Raw genomic sequence first — 15,121 nt, forward strand, 5'->3', positions numbered from 1 at the left:
TTCAAATCTCTTGTGTGGGTACACCGCAACAAAACGAGAGGGTAGAGAGAAAACATAAACACATTTTAGAAGTAGGGAGAGCCTTAAGATTTCAAGCCAAATTGCCCATTTATTTTTGGGGTGAGCGCGTTCTTGCGTGCTGCCGCTCACTTAATTAATCGAACTCCTACTCCTTTACTTCAAAACAAAACTCCATTTGAAATTCTTTTTAATAAACCACCTCATTTTGATGTTATTCGCACGTTTGGGTGTCTTTGTTTCGCTCACAATCAGAAAATGAATGGTGATAAATTTGTTAGTCAAAGTCGAAAGTGTGTGTTTGTGGGTTATCCGTTTAGGAAGAAAGGGTGGAGATTGTATGATTTGGAGTCTAAGGTATTCTTTGTTGCTCGTGATGTTAAATTCATTGAAGATGTGTTTCCGTTTAGTCGTCCAGAAGATGTAAACATTGAGTCTTGGGTTTATGAGCCTTATTGTGATGTGCATGATGATTTTATTGAATATGAGTTATGGGATGAAACTGGTGCATTCTTTTAGGGCAACGGTGGGGGTACAAACGAGGAGGTAGCTGTAACACCCTAGAAATTTCTTTCTTTTAAAATACCTGTTTTGCTCTATTTAAAACTCAAAATAGGAAAATCTAAGACATTACCGCCACCGTGAAAACGGCTAAGGTAACTATCAAAGACACACAGCGGAAGACTATCTTTTAAAACATTCAAAATGACTCAACTTATAAAGTCAACCAATGAAAGTAAAACAAAGTCAACCTACAACTTGGAACCATTGTAGGCCCTTAACAAAACCGAACCAATTCAAAAACCTTTGCGTTAGCCTCACAAACATAATATAATAAAATAATTAAAGCAATAAACATATCATAAACTTATGGAAACTAGCATGATTCGCTCTTCACTCATGCCCATCATGAATATGCTTCATCACCTGAAAAGCTTTTCTCTACTTGTTTCCATTACTCTCCATTAAAAATGGGTCATCATAGGGCCAAGGTAAAGACAAGGCCAACAAACACCCAATCAGCAAAGCTGAGTACATGAGCGTAATTAAACACACTAACATGCTTTCACCTATCAACACACAACTTACCTCGTTGCACCTTTTTACAATCACACAACATACAATAAGACTTCTCAACTAAGTAACTAAATGATTCATTTAGCATTGATTACGCATCGAACGGGTTTCCCCCCTAACCTGCCCCAATAAAGGGGTACTAACACAGGAGCTAACCGTGCCAGTATAAAATAACCACTCGTAAGTGGCGGAATTCCTGCGCATAATAATAAAAGGAAAATACAGCATCCTTTACTCCCAATAGAAGTTATGGTTAAATATAAAACCCCATAACTCCCCCCATATGTTCATACTCAAGGTATATACGTTCCAAGAGTTTTGGTGCGTAATCTCTTTCACTTTACGTTATTTACATATTATTAAACTTGGTGATGACTCTCAAACCATAACACAATCAAACATTATAATTATCCAAACAATGAAACATTCCAATTTAATTCTTGAATAATTAGTGACCACATAAAATTTAAAGTTGAACCATTTTTAAATGTACCTCGGTGTCAAAGACACCTTAAACGCGTAATGCGCCACAATTCCTATCCCTCGGTGTTAGAAACACCTTAAGTGCACTAAGGCACCAACATATAACTTATTCAGGAATAGTGTCCTTCAAACAAGTGTATTATTCTGATAGGGGGTTCGGAATTATTAGAAAGCTAATTTTTCAGTGAGGTCAAGTGATCGGAATGCCTGGGTGGAACCGCTTCCGATTAGTAATATTAATGCATAATTAATATTACAGCTTAATCTTGACTGAACCCTTCGGGTCACACCCAAGAAACTAACGAGCCGAAGCGATGAATTAATTAGGAATTAACTAATAAGTCGACCGAGTAATTAATATTTAGACGTCGGAAATTCGAGCTTGGAGCGTCGAAACCGAGCGTCAGAAGTCGAGTCGAAAATAGTAAAAAGACGAGACGTGAAAATAATAACAAATCAACAATGACCAAAATACCCCTAGCATCGGAAAACCGAGTGCTAGGGGTGTGGCAAATGCTAGCAGCCCGCACCAAGTGCGGGGCTGTGCTAGCATACGGCAGCTAGCAGCCCGCACACTTGGTGCATGGCTTGCTAAGCCGTGGCAGCTAGCAGCCCACGGTTTTGGGCGCAAGTGAGGTGGGTCGAAGCCTCACAACCGCCCCATGGAATCCCACAAGGGAACCATGGGTGCCCAAGTGAGCTGCCATGTGGCCGAACCCAATTGGAGGAAAAGAAAGGGAGGTGGCCGGTTATGGGAGCTAGAGTGGGGGGCAAGTTTGGTCCCCCCCTCCTCCAAATGGTCTTCACCTACTCCTCCTTGTATGCTTGCCACTTGTTGATTTATTACTAGTTTGATTATTAATTTTATTTTAGTTTTAAAATAAAATGGGGAAATCAAATTCTCCCACATTGATGGGAGAGCTTTTCACACTCTTGCATTTCCCTATAAATACTCAACTTGGGGTATTGGGAAAAGCACTTGAGTAAGAGTTGGAAAAGGCATCACTATTTGTGAAAACCTTTGAACTCAAGAGTTGAAAAAGGCATCACCTTTGTGAAAACCTTTGAACTTAATTACTCTGGTTTTGGTCGGGCCTTGCTAACTCCAAGGCATTGGACCCTTGTCGGTGTTCGAGTTGTGGGTGGACTTCCGTTGGAGGTCGTCGTAATTTTGAGGCTAGCTTTCGAAGTAAGAGCCCCTTGAGGTCGGGCGAAGCACGCGTCAAAGGTATAATTATTATCTTTTTAATCTTGTCATTAAGTTAATTATGTTTATGGTTTTATTTATTGCGAGTGCGGTCTTGGTTTTGGGTTTGTTTCTGCGGTGAGTCGGACTCACCAAACCCCAACAGCGGTATCGGAGCCTCGCTCGTTTATTTTTAAAATCATATTATTTTTCAAGGTATTTTTATGGCTTAATTTTTCTGTTTTTAAGTTGCTAATTGGATTAGTAGCTCGGTTTATTAATTTTAATCCCGTATTAAAGCTGACTTCAGCTCCCAAACCCAAATTTCGACCCAAAAATAGTAATTTTGGGTGGAAAAGGCATTCTGGAAATGGTTTTACCCTTTCAAGACTCTGTTTTTAGCCAAAAAACGACCATAAATGCACTTTTCGAGGGATTTTTCGTTTTAACGAAAAATTTTAAGTCTTTCTAACCTTGAAAATTAATTACATATTTATGGTGGTTATGTAATTGGTTCAATCCTTATTTTATATGCAATTTTAAACCTCTTTAGACATGATTACTTGGTAGTAATTTGTGTTTGAAAGCTTGGTTTTATTTTTCACATAATTGCAAATTAATTGCATTAAGTGTGAAATCTTTGTTTTTTGAGGCTTCTAAGTATTAAAGATTCAATCTTTAATTATGTTAAGTGACTGAAACTTTGAGTTACTAAATTACATGAATTTTTATTGAACTTTGTTAATTTAATTATTTTTAAGTTGATTGGAATCATAAAGTTTGAAACTTGTGATAGAAATTTGTTTATCTTCATATTGGAAGATATAATTTTTCAAGGATTCACAAGTATTAAAGTTGGAATCTTTATTGAACTAATGTTCATATTTCCAACTTCCTTTTATTTTGTAAAAATCTCAAGATTAATTTAAATTAATTAAATTAATAGTGAGTAATTGCCCTCTTATTTTGGTTGCACCAAGTTAAACCAATTTTATTAAAGAATGGTTCTTGGAATAATTTTTGATTTTATGCACTTGGATGAATTTATTTAAGTTGGACTTGTTATATTTTCATTTTTCCTCAAAATTAATTGATTTTGAAATTAATTTAGAATTGATTAAATATGTCACACAAAATCAGGATTTTTCCCGAGGGATGAGCACCACAAATCAAGGCCGAAGAAGCCCCGAGCTAGCTCTCGGCCAGCCGGATTGCTCACGCAGCCATGGGCTGCTGAGGTGACAGGCTAAAGTCGTTTCACCTAATCATAAGTAATTCCTAAAACCACTAACCAATAATAGATAGGGAAGTAGGGTCGAATCCATAGGGAAACGAGTCTTTCTATTCCTAATTAATTATTATAATCTAAATTATTAAGTAACCAAAAGTTGTTATTTGAAGGAACTATACTACGAAGAATATGAGTAGGGAGAAATAAAAATAGGGAGAAATCAAATAATAAAAGACCAAGGGCATAGGTTCACCAATAAATAATATTTCAGGGTAAAACATAACAATCAATCATCAATGCATCAACTAATCAGATCATAAAGGGCTTTCGCTACGTATTACAATCACAGAGTTAATTTACCGGTATTAAATCTCATTTCTCGAATCTCGACCCAACCATTTATAAATTAGTCTGCCTATTGAAACTAATCCTAAACATCAATTCTCATCTCTCGAATCTCGAATCAATATTTCTAAACTCATACGAATTAAATCTGGCCAAATCTAACTGCATAGCATTAAATCAATCAATAGGAAATTAATCAAGCATTGACAATTAACAATAATAAATTACCCTTTCATATTATTTATGGATCCCCATAACCCTAGAAAGAAAACTACTCACACATAATTAAATATAAACTAAACAAAGCAATTAAACAAGTCATGATGAAAGAGAGAGAATAAATAACTTAGATTAAAGGAGAAGAAATCGTTACCAAAGTTGAAGGAAACAAGAGATGGAATTAAACAAAGAGTTGTAGAGAGAGAAAATAATACTAGAGTTTAAGAGGAGAGAGAGAAAGAGAGAGAGAGTAAGGGAAGGGAGAAAAGAATATTAAACTCGCTTAACAAAAGCGTATATAAACTAAGCTCGAAAATCCTAAGTTAAAACAACTTAAACGACGCTTAAACTTCTCCTCAAAAACACGCGCCCGATTGGGCGAGGCACCGCCCGATCGGGCCCGGCTACATGTTGGACTTGGATTGGGCTTCATTCTTGGCCCAATTTGAATCTCCACTTCAGGTCTTGAATACTCGGTGTCCAAATGCAATCGGTCATGCCTTCAAATGCTCGTAGTTGTACCGCAATAATCTTGGGAAAAAGCTCCAAAGATGCAATTTCCTACAAAACTCAACCAAAACTACGAAAACACTAGAAAACACCAATTAGTAATAAAAGTGGCTATAAAGAGCCAAAAACACTACTAATTATGACCAAGGGACGGGGGTAAAACACTATATAAAATGGACATATCATGAGGCTGCTCGGGTGCCTCGATCTATGGTGCTGCTGTGTGCCGAGGATGGGTTGCATGTGTGTGCACTCCTTAGTGCACCATGGCAGCCTTGAAGCTTGCCATGGGTAAGCCGCTTAGGGTGCTTGCTTTGAGCGTGTTTCTAGTGCGTAGCTTGGTACATAATTAAGGGGAATATGCATGGACGTTGCTTGTAAAGCAATGTGGTGCAAAGGGGCAAGCAGCCGTGGCCTTGTGCCTAGCACCTAGTAACCCGTAGCAAACGCTACTAGGCTCTACCTAGCTAGTGCTACGTGGGGTGGTGAAGGCACAAGCGTCAAGCCGTATAGTACGGGGTTGCTAGACAACCTTGACTATCATATGGCACGTATGTAGTGCGTGAGCCACTTGAGTACGGTTTTCTTTGTGTTTGCTTATTTTGCCGTTTTAATTATTTTATTAATTTAATTTGGTTTTAATTATTTTAATAAATTTTTGGAGGCTAGGCCTCGGTTTTTTGAGCGGCATTTGCAAAATTCTATTTTGGCAAATAATTGGGTTTTTTCGGCTTAATTAATTGGATTAATTAAGTTGGATGCAGAGTTTAGTGGGAGCTTCAAATATTAATTGCGCTTATTTACATAATCGGTTAAAACAACTTTGACTAGTTTTAATTAGACGTGTTAATCGGATTAACCACCTAGATTAGTTACTAATTATCGCGTGTTTATGCATTGTTACTTGTTTTATCGTTGTAAAATGCATGAGGCATTCACAAATAGTGAATGGATGAATGGAATGTATATTCTCTCACAGGTTTTATAAAATGGCAACTAGTGGGGCTCGATTAGGATGGAAAATACAGACTGCGATCCGTGATGTATTTTTATAAATCTAAATACGGTCTGCGTACCGTGTTGAGTATTTTTGTACCTTAATATTTAGAATAGTCCTAATCGTAGATACTAGTAGTTGCATAATTTTGGTCAAGTCTTGAAGACGGAGGTTCTTGGAAGACGAAGCCATGAAGTTGCAAAAGAAGACCTTTTGAAGAATTGAAGAATTCAAGAGGTCATGCTAGTTGCCAATATGCATCAAATGCTTATGCTTTACATATTTATGATTTATATATGAATTATATGTTAGATTCATGTTAAGGATTTCGAATATTGTGATGATTAATTAAGTTCACTTAAATCAACCAACATAGAAACCTGATGAGCGTCGTTTTTGGCGCTCAAAAGAATAAGATTTAGGTTCATTTTCTTTATTTTCTTTCATCATTTTCATATAATTCTTTTAGTTTTACTTGATTTTCCATTTTTTATAATTCACTTTAGTTCTCGATTGGTTTTTACGAGTTTTTCATATTTTTAGTTGATAATTCATAATTTTAGTTTTAGTTTTACCTTGCTACGCTTCCTCTCTTTGTTTTATTTGTGTTTTGTAGGTGAAAAATCAAGTCAATTTGCTCATTTTAGGACTGCCATGTTCGCGGGCATCATCTCGAGTGCACTGATGTTGGGGATGCTCGGGAGCGCGGAGTTTGATCAAGCAAGCGAAGGAGCCAAAGCCCATGCATCGCACAAGGGTGCGCGCGCGCGGCACAGGGGTGCGTGCGCGCAGACCCAACTGTGCGTGCGCACGACCTATGCAGCCTTCTTCGCTCGATTTTTCTTATTTATAGCTTTTGACTTTCTTTTTGGTGACGACTTAACTTTGTACTAGAGAGAGAATTTTTCCAGAAAAAGTAGAGAGAGAAGCTTAAGATTTACTTGTTAGTACTTGAATTTGATCTTAGATTTCAATTTAATTTTAAAATTCCTTCTTCAATTCAATGGATATTTGTAAGATTTCTTTCCCTTGATTTACTTTTAATGCAATTCCTTCTAGTTTCTTGGATTTTGATTGAGATTATATTCCTTGCTTTAGAAATTGTTGATTGATTGATTTTCTTTTGATTTAGCTTTAAATGAATATGAATTTGATTGAATTTGTTTTGTTTCTTAATTCCACCATGTTTAGTGAGTAGATTAGTTGCTAGGGAGAAGGGGAAGCATGCTTGATTGATGATTTTTGCTAGTTGATGATGCTAGATTGATTTGAATGGTGCAATTAAATTGGTTGACATAGTTGTGCATGTGATTGATTGGACTAGGAGTGATCAACATATAAGATTAATCTAGATTGCATTGCAAATTTCAATGACATGAACCCTTGATTTGAGAATTGCTTTAATTGATTGAATTTGATTGTGATTTTCCTAGCTAGCCATTCATAGTGATCCCTAGCTTGGCTTATAGGAGATAAACCTTGAATTCCTTTGATTGCAACTATTGTTTGTCCTTTGCAATGTTTGAATTGATTGAGTGATTTTTCAATTAGCATAATCATTGAGCTTGCATGTGGAACCCATATCCCTAGTGTTTAGTATATTGAATTTCTCGATTCATCTAGACTTCTTGATACCTTAGTTACCAACCGCATCTTCCACAAACTTCGAAGTAGCTTGACCTAGGCTATAGCTTACACCTATTCATTCCCTTGGGTTCGACCCTTGACTTACCCTATACTCGTATTAGGTTGGTCGAGTGTTTATAAATTTTCTTTGACTCTAGGAAAGGGTAGAGGACGACCTACATTTTTCCCGTGTCAAAACCCTAGGTCCCTAAAATATTGAGTGAAATTGCCATTACAAAATAACACTTATCGACCTATTGAGAGTAGTGATGGGCTACGCCAAAGCGAGGCATCACTATTACTCCCTAGACTCATAAGGCATACCGGGTATGCAAGTTGGTTTTGGTTGTACTCAACGATATGAGTGATGGAGTCCTAACATGTTGTGGAAAAGTGAATAAATTGTTGAGAGAGCATTAGATGCGACGATTTATTCAACCAAGAGTGGCTTGGAGCCATTAGCAAAGCGTTGCTTACCTTGGGAGATTGAGTGCTAAGACATGCCAAAGCATGCTTAGCCACTCTTTGTTTCCTTGGATCTTAAAATCGACTTATTTTCACAAAATAGGGACAATTTTATGTGTAAATAAGACGTTAAATAAGTTTGAAATATGCATGAATTAAATTCAATCTTATTTAAGTATCATGAATGGGTTTTCATTAAAATTCTTTCAAATTGTAGAATCATGACTTCAACTGTCGACAACAATCTAATATTCCCAGATCTTCTCGAGAAGTTACCATTTAGCTTGAATTTGGTGAACTTCAAGGAATGGGAGGAAGAACTCCGTATGACCCTCCGCAATTGCTACCTAGAGCATATCTTGGATACACCCATCCCGAGTTTCTACTCAAAAGGGGTTATAAGCGATGAAGCTCATGAGGAGTGGAGTTATGATTGCAAGAGAGTCTCGCGACTCATGGAAAACTCCATTCCGGAACAGTGGAAGAAGAAATTCTCCAACTACCTTCCGGATGTACTCCTCAAGGCTCTAGAAGATGTGGTCAATTTGAAGGTCATAAAGAGCTACAGGGGCAACTATGATGGACTTGTGGAGGAAGTGACTAGGTCATTGTCTAATATGAGGATCAAGCCACAACAAGATGGTTGTCTCAGCAAAGAGAGGCAAGAAGTATGGGCCAGGATCTATAGTGCAAGACTTAGACCCGAGATGCCACTTCAAGCCTATGTGCAAAAGATGACAAGGTTATTTAATCATCTGGAACTGATTGGTAGGCCGGTGGAGGATGAGAAAGCGACTCATATGCTTTTAAGCTCACTCCACTCGGGGTACATTGTAATTAAGATGCAACTTACCAACAATCGGAACAAATTATCCTACAAGGAAGTTGTCCAAGAGCTCTAGAAAACCTATTCTTGCAAGGCGGCTAAGTTTGCTCTAAGGCCCAAGAAGAAGGAGTTCAAGAACAAGGATAAGATGCGCTGCTTCTATTGTAGTAAGCAAGGTCACTACAAAAGAGAATGTAGCGAGTATCTGGAAGATGAGGCAAGAGGAAAAGGAGCCTCAATCTCAGGTATCATCTTGACACTTGAATACAAGCAATTTATAAGGTATTAGATACCGGAAAATTGAATCACTTTATGCTCCTATTTCAGGAACAAAGTGAGCGGCGCTTTGCAAGTGGACATGAGTACACAAGTGGAAGATGAAGATAATCTATCCAAAGAAAGCTTGTAATCTCATGTGTTTTGTCTAAATTCTAAAACTTGTTGAGTTTTATCTACCGTACTTTGATCACAAGACTTTTGTTTCATGTCTTGTTTATATTTATGGAAATGACACTTTTGTAGACAAAATTGTTTATTGTGATACCAAAAGAGCTAGGACCATGGAGTCAAATCAAACTTACTTGTGGCATTGTCGTCTTGGCCACATTAACATCAAACGCATCAAGAAGCTTCTACAAGAAGGCGTTCTTGACTCTTTAGATTTAGAATCTTTTGAGAATTGCGAAGGATGTTTATTAAGCAAGATGATAAAGCATCCATTCTCCAAGTTGGGAGAAAGAGCAGGTGACTTATTGGGTCTAATACATACCGATGTATGTGGACCGATGAGCTCCGCCACAAGAAATGGACATTGATATTTCATCACCTTCACAGACGACTATAGTAGATATGGCTATGTCTACCTCATGTCGCATAAATCTGAATCGTTTGAAAAGTTTAAAGAAATTCAGAGTGAAGTTGAAAATCAGCTTGGCAAGAAAATCAAAGCCCTTCGATTGGATCGAGGTGGTGAATACTTGAGCCAAGAATTCGATGACCATTTGAAAGATCATGGGATACTTTCAAAACTGACACCTCCCAGAACTTCACAATGGAACGGACTATCTGAACGGAGAAATCGAACCTTGTTAGATATGGTACAATTAACCATGGGTCTTAGTGATCTTCCTATCTCTTTCTGGGGACACGCACTTCTAACTGCGGCTCTAACATTGAACCGTGCTCCATCAAAAGCTGTAGAAAAGAATCTATATGAATTATGGATGAAGAAACCTCCTAGGTTGTCTTTTCTAAAGACATGGGGATGCAAAGCATATGTCAAGAAGTTGATTTCTGACAAACTTCTTCCCAAATTTGATAAGGTTTACTTTGTGGGCTACACAAAAGAAACCAAAGGGTATTACTTCTACAACAAATCGGAGAACAAAGTGTTTGTTACTCGCGATGGTGTCTTTTTGGAGAAGGAGCACCTTTCCAAAATGACAAGTGGGAGAAAAATTGAACTCGACGAAGTTCGTGAGGATGAGCAACAAAATCAGAATGACAGTCAAAGTGCTTAAACATCATCTGTTGAAAAAAGTCAAAGTTATCAAAATATGCAAAGTCGAACGACAATGCAAATGCTCAGTCCATTACCCTACGTAGGTCTCAGAGGTCGAGATCTCAACTTGATAGATATCTTGGTTTAGTATTAACCCAGAATCAGGACATCTTGATCATGGATGGAGATGAACCGGCAACCTACAAGCAAGTAATGGCAAGCACCGACTCTGCTAAATGGAAAGAGCCATGAGATCTGAAATGGATTCCATGTTTGAAAATCAAGTCTGGGACTTGGTTAACTTAACCTAAGGTTACACACCTATCGGATGTAAGTGGATTTTCAAGTTGAAAACCGACAAAGATGGAAATGTATTCATTTACAAAGCTAGATTGGTAGCAAAAGGTTATAGATAAGCTCATGGTATTGATTACGATGAAACCTTTTCTCCAGTCGCAATGCTTAAGTCCGTTCGGATCCTCCTGACGATTGCTGCATATTACAACTACGAAATATGGCAAATGGATGTCAAAACCACCTTCCTAAATGGTATTTTGGAAGAAACTGTGTATATGACATAGCCTGAAGGTTTTGTCGACCAAAACAACGCTGGAAAGGTATGCAAGCTTAAGAAGTCCATTTATAGATTAAAGCAAGCAAGTAGAAGTTGGAATCTGCGATTCGATGAAGCCATCAGTAAGTTTGGTTTTATCAAGAATTTAGATGAGTCTTGTGTTTACAAGAAGGTCAGTGAGAGTGACATTGCCTTCCTAGTCTTATATGTCGATGACATATTGCTCATTGGAAATAACATTCCGTTATTAGAGTCTGTAAAAGCTTGGCTCGGAAAATGTTTTTCAATGAAAGACTTGGGAGAGGCTCAGTACATACTAGGCATCAAGATCTATAGGGATAGATCGAAAAGGATGATACGATTGAGTCAAAGTACTTATATTGATAAGGTACTGGCTCGATTCCAAATGGAAGGGGCCAAGAGAGGTCACTTACCCATGTCACATGGCGTAACCCTAAGCAAGAAGCAGTGTCCAAAGACACATGATGAGCGAGAAAGGATGAATCAGATTCAATATGCTTTGTTAATTGGATCGATCATGTATGCCATGATATGTACTAGGCTAGATGTATCGTATGCCTTGAGCGCTACGAGCCGATACCAATCAGACCCAGGAGAGGCGCATTGGACTGCGGCCAAGAATATCCTTAAGTACTTGAAAAGGAACAAGGATAAATTCCTGGTCTATGGGGGCAGAGATGAATTAGTTGTTGAGGGTTATACCGACGCAAGCTTCCAGACAGACAGAGACGACTTCAAGTCACAGTCTGGGTACATATTCTGTCTCAATGGAGGAGCGTTTAGTTGGAAGAGTGTTAAGCAAAGCACAACTTCATATTCTACAACTGAAGCTAAATACTTGGCAGCATTTGAGGCAACTAAGGAGGCAGTTTGGATTCGCAAGTTCATTGGTGAACTTGGTGTTGTACCCTCCATTAAGGGTCCAATAGACCTCTATTGTGACAACAATGGAGCTATTACTTAGGCCAGAGAGCAAAGAGAAAATCAAAAGGTCAAACATGTCAAGCGACGGTTTCACATGATTCAAGAATGGAAATCAGAAGGTGAAATCAGAATTTGCAAAGTTGGAACGGATGACAATGTAGCCGATCCACTGACTAAACCTTTGCCTCAAGTGAAGCACAACAAGCACGTTGAGGCAATGGGAATCAGGCACATCGGAATATTATTAAGTGAACATTGAATATTATAATCGAAAATTATCCCTAATCAAGGTTATTTAAACGATGGACGATTAATGACCATTTGAGATTAGTGTGTAGTTTGATTTATAGCACCGTTTCTTGTGCTACAAGGACATAATCGTCATGAATCATTTGCACAGGTATTGGCTTAGAACCATACTGGATCGACCTATGAGAATACTTTAAGATATTAAAAATCGTCATAAGTATACTTCTCATTATTGCTATCGGAACCTTTTTCCTCGACCATGAGTATTGTGAGCTTTCTAATTTGAGTACTAGTCCGCTTTGATGATTGTCAAACGTCTGCCCTAATAAGGGATTATAACGGCATCACTCGGGCGGCTAGGTCCTCTCAGTAAGAGAAGCTACATTGCAAGACTGGAAATGTCCCCCTATTAAAAATAGGGAAAATGCCTTTGTTGTTTACAAGGCCTCTCGTAGAGCGAGAATGTAAAATGCATAGCTGTGCCCGGATGGATTTTAGAAATCATCTATTTACTGACAGTCGGACTCGGAATCGAGAAACACTTCTGGACGTAATAAGGATGACAAATAAATCTTACCTTATAGTTCATGAAGAGGCATTAAGCGACATAGGAAAAGGGCTATACACTAAAAGCACACTTGTCCGGAAGGATAAGTGGGAGATTGAAAGGAATAGTGTCCTTCGAATAAGTGTATTATTCCGATAGGGGGTTCGGAATTATTAGAAAGCTAATTTTTCAGTGAGGTCAAGTGATCGGAATGCCTGGGTGGAGACCGCTTCCGATCAGTAATATTAATGCATAATTAATATTACAGCTTAATCTTGACTGAACCCTTCGGGTCACACCCAAGGAACTAACGAGCTGAAGCGATGAATTAATTAGGAATTAACTAATAAGTCGACCGAGTAATTAATATTTAGACGTCGGAAATTCGAGCTTGGAGCGTCGAAACCGAGCGTCGGAAATCGAGTCGAAAATAGTAAAAAGACGAGACGTGAAAATAATAACAAATCAACAATGACCAAAATACCCCTAGCATCGGAAAACCGAGTGCTAGGGGTGCGGCAAATGAGAAGTATACTTATGACGATTTTTAAATCTCTTAAAGTATTCTCATAGGTCGATCCAGTATGGTTCTAAACCAATACCGGTGCAAATGATTTATGACAATCATGTCCTTATAACACAAGAAAAGGTGCTATAAATCAAATTACACACTAATCTCAAGTGGTCATTAATCGTCCATCATTTAAATGACCTCGATTAGGGATAATTTTCGATTATAATATTCAATGTTCACTTAATAGGTGTTTCTTTATCCAAGACTGGTCTTGATACCCTATTTTGAATATTCTCAAAATCGAATGGATTCAATATTTAATTCTAAACCACAATTAAATAGTTTTGTGGAATAATTAGTAATAATTTTTATTCCACTATGAAACCTTTCAACGTTTCATCTTATGATAAATGGTTTTTCAAATGTTTTAAGAGTAATAATCTTTATAAAACATTTATAGAAATCACACCCATATTTAATATGCTTGATCTCTTTCATGCAATTGTGAATGTTGTCGTTCACTTATTGCATAGGTTTAGTTAAAATTACTTTGCAAATCTTAGCATCTTCATTATTGATCACTTTCATAATAAGATGATAAAATTTGAGAGTGTCATGGACTATATGTGATTTAGGATTTATTTTCCAAGTGATGGCTCCCACTCATTTTCATGATCTGAGATCTTTAACTTGACAACCTACAATCATTAACATTCAACAACGAACTTTCCATAGAACAATTTTCTTATTTTTGCCTTTAAGGCAACAACAATATTCTCAACATATATTTCAGTAGACTTCCTCATGGTGCTTTGCTTGGATTTTATTCCAAACGGGTCACAGTGATTTGGGATACCCTAGTCACTTGTGATGATGGAAATTTACCTTAAATTTCCGCACATTACACATGGATGCACATCCATGTTATCCATGTTACCATTCTCAAGCCACGAAGTTTCTTACTTCGTGCTTACAAACGGCTTCCTTGTTAAGGATCTCATCCTTGTTAAGGTTTGTGCTTGCAACATCAGTACTCAAATTATATTTGTTTCCATGAGTCAAGAACTCATCCTGTTACTTATTCAAGTGCATTGATGTTCTTGATCATAATCTAAAGATCTATTACTTAGATTCAATTTGATTGGTACTATATACGTACTTTACATTCTCTAAGCAAGTAAGTCATATGACGATTCCATATCGTAGCGTACATGATGGATTTAATTGTAGAATGATTCTCAATCTTATTCCATCCATGTGACATTTTAGCTCATCCAGTTCCACTGATTTTTGCTAAAATGTTTGCTATGTGATACGGTTGAAAGTCTCTACTAGAGTCTTTCTTGTTTGACTTAGTATTTAGCCTAGCTTATACTCAGTTCAAACATTTACTTAGTTTTATACATATGGGTTGAAAGCCTTTCAAAGTCCTTCATGTTTAAGATGGTAAATTTCTTTACTCATTTAAACATTTAATTAAGTCTACACCATAGATCTCAATTCCCATGGGTGTTCTCTTTGTGAAGCATGTAACATAGCTTATTGGGGAATGAATGAGTATACTAGAGGAATGATTGAAAGAATGTTTAATGGTGAATTTTGTGCTTTGTCTTTGGATGATGCTTGGAATTTCTTCGTTTAGTTTGCTAGGGATACTAATGATAGGGATTCTCATGTTTCTAGTTTTGATATAAATTGTCAAAATTCTTCTAATTTTTGCATGAACTCCCTTGATGTGCCTAATTCTCCTTATGAAGAACCTATTATGCATGTTGATCCCTCTCCCTTATATGCTCATTGTGATGAGA

Source organism: Chenopodium album, chromosome 16 (genome assembly GCF_948465745.1).
Source record: "Chenopodium album chromosome 16, dcCheAlbu1.1, whole genome shotgun sequence".
Classification (NCBI taxonomy): Eukaryota; Viridiplantae; Streptophyta; class Magnoliopsida; order Caryophyllales; family Amaranthaceae; genus Chenopodium; species Chenopodium album.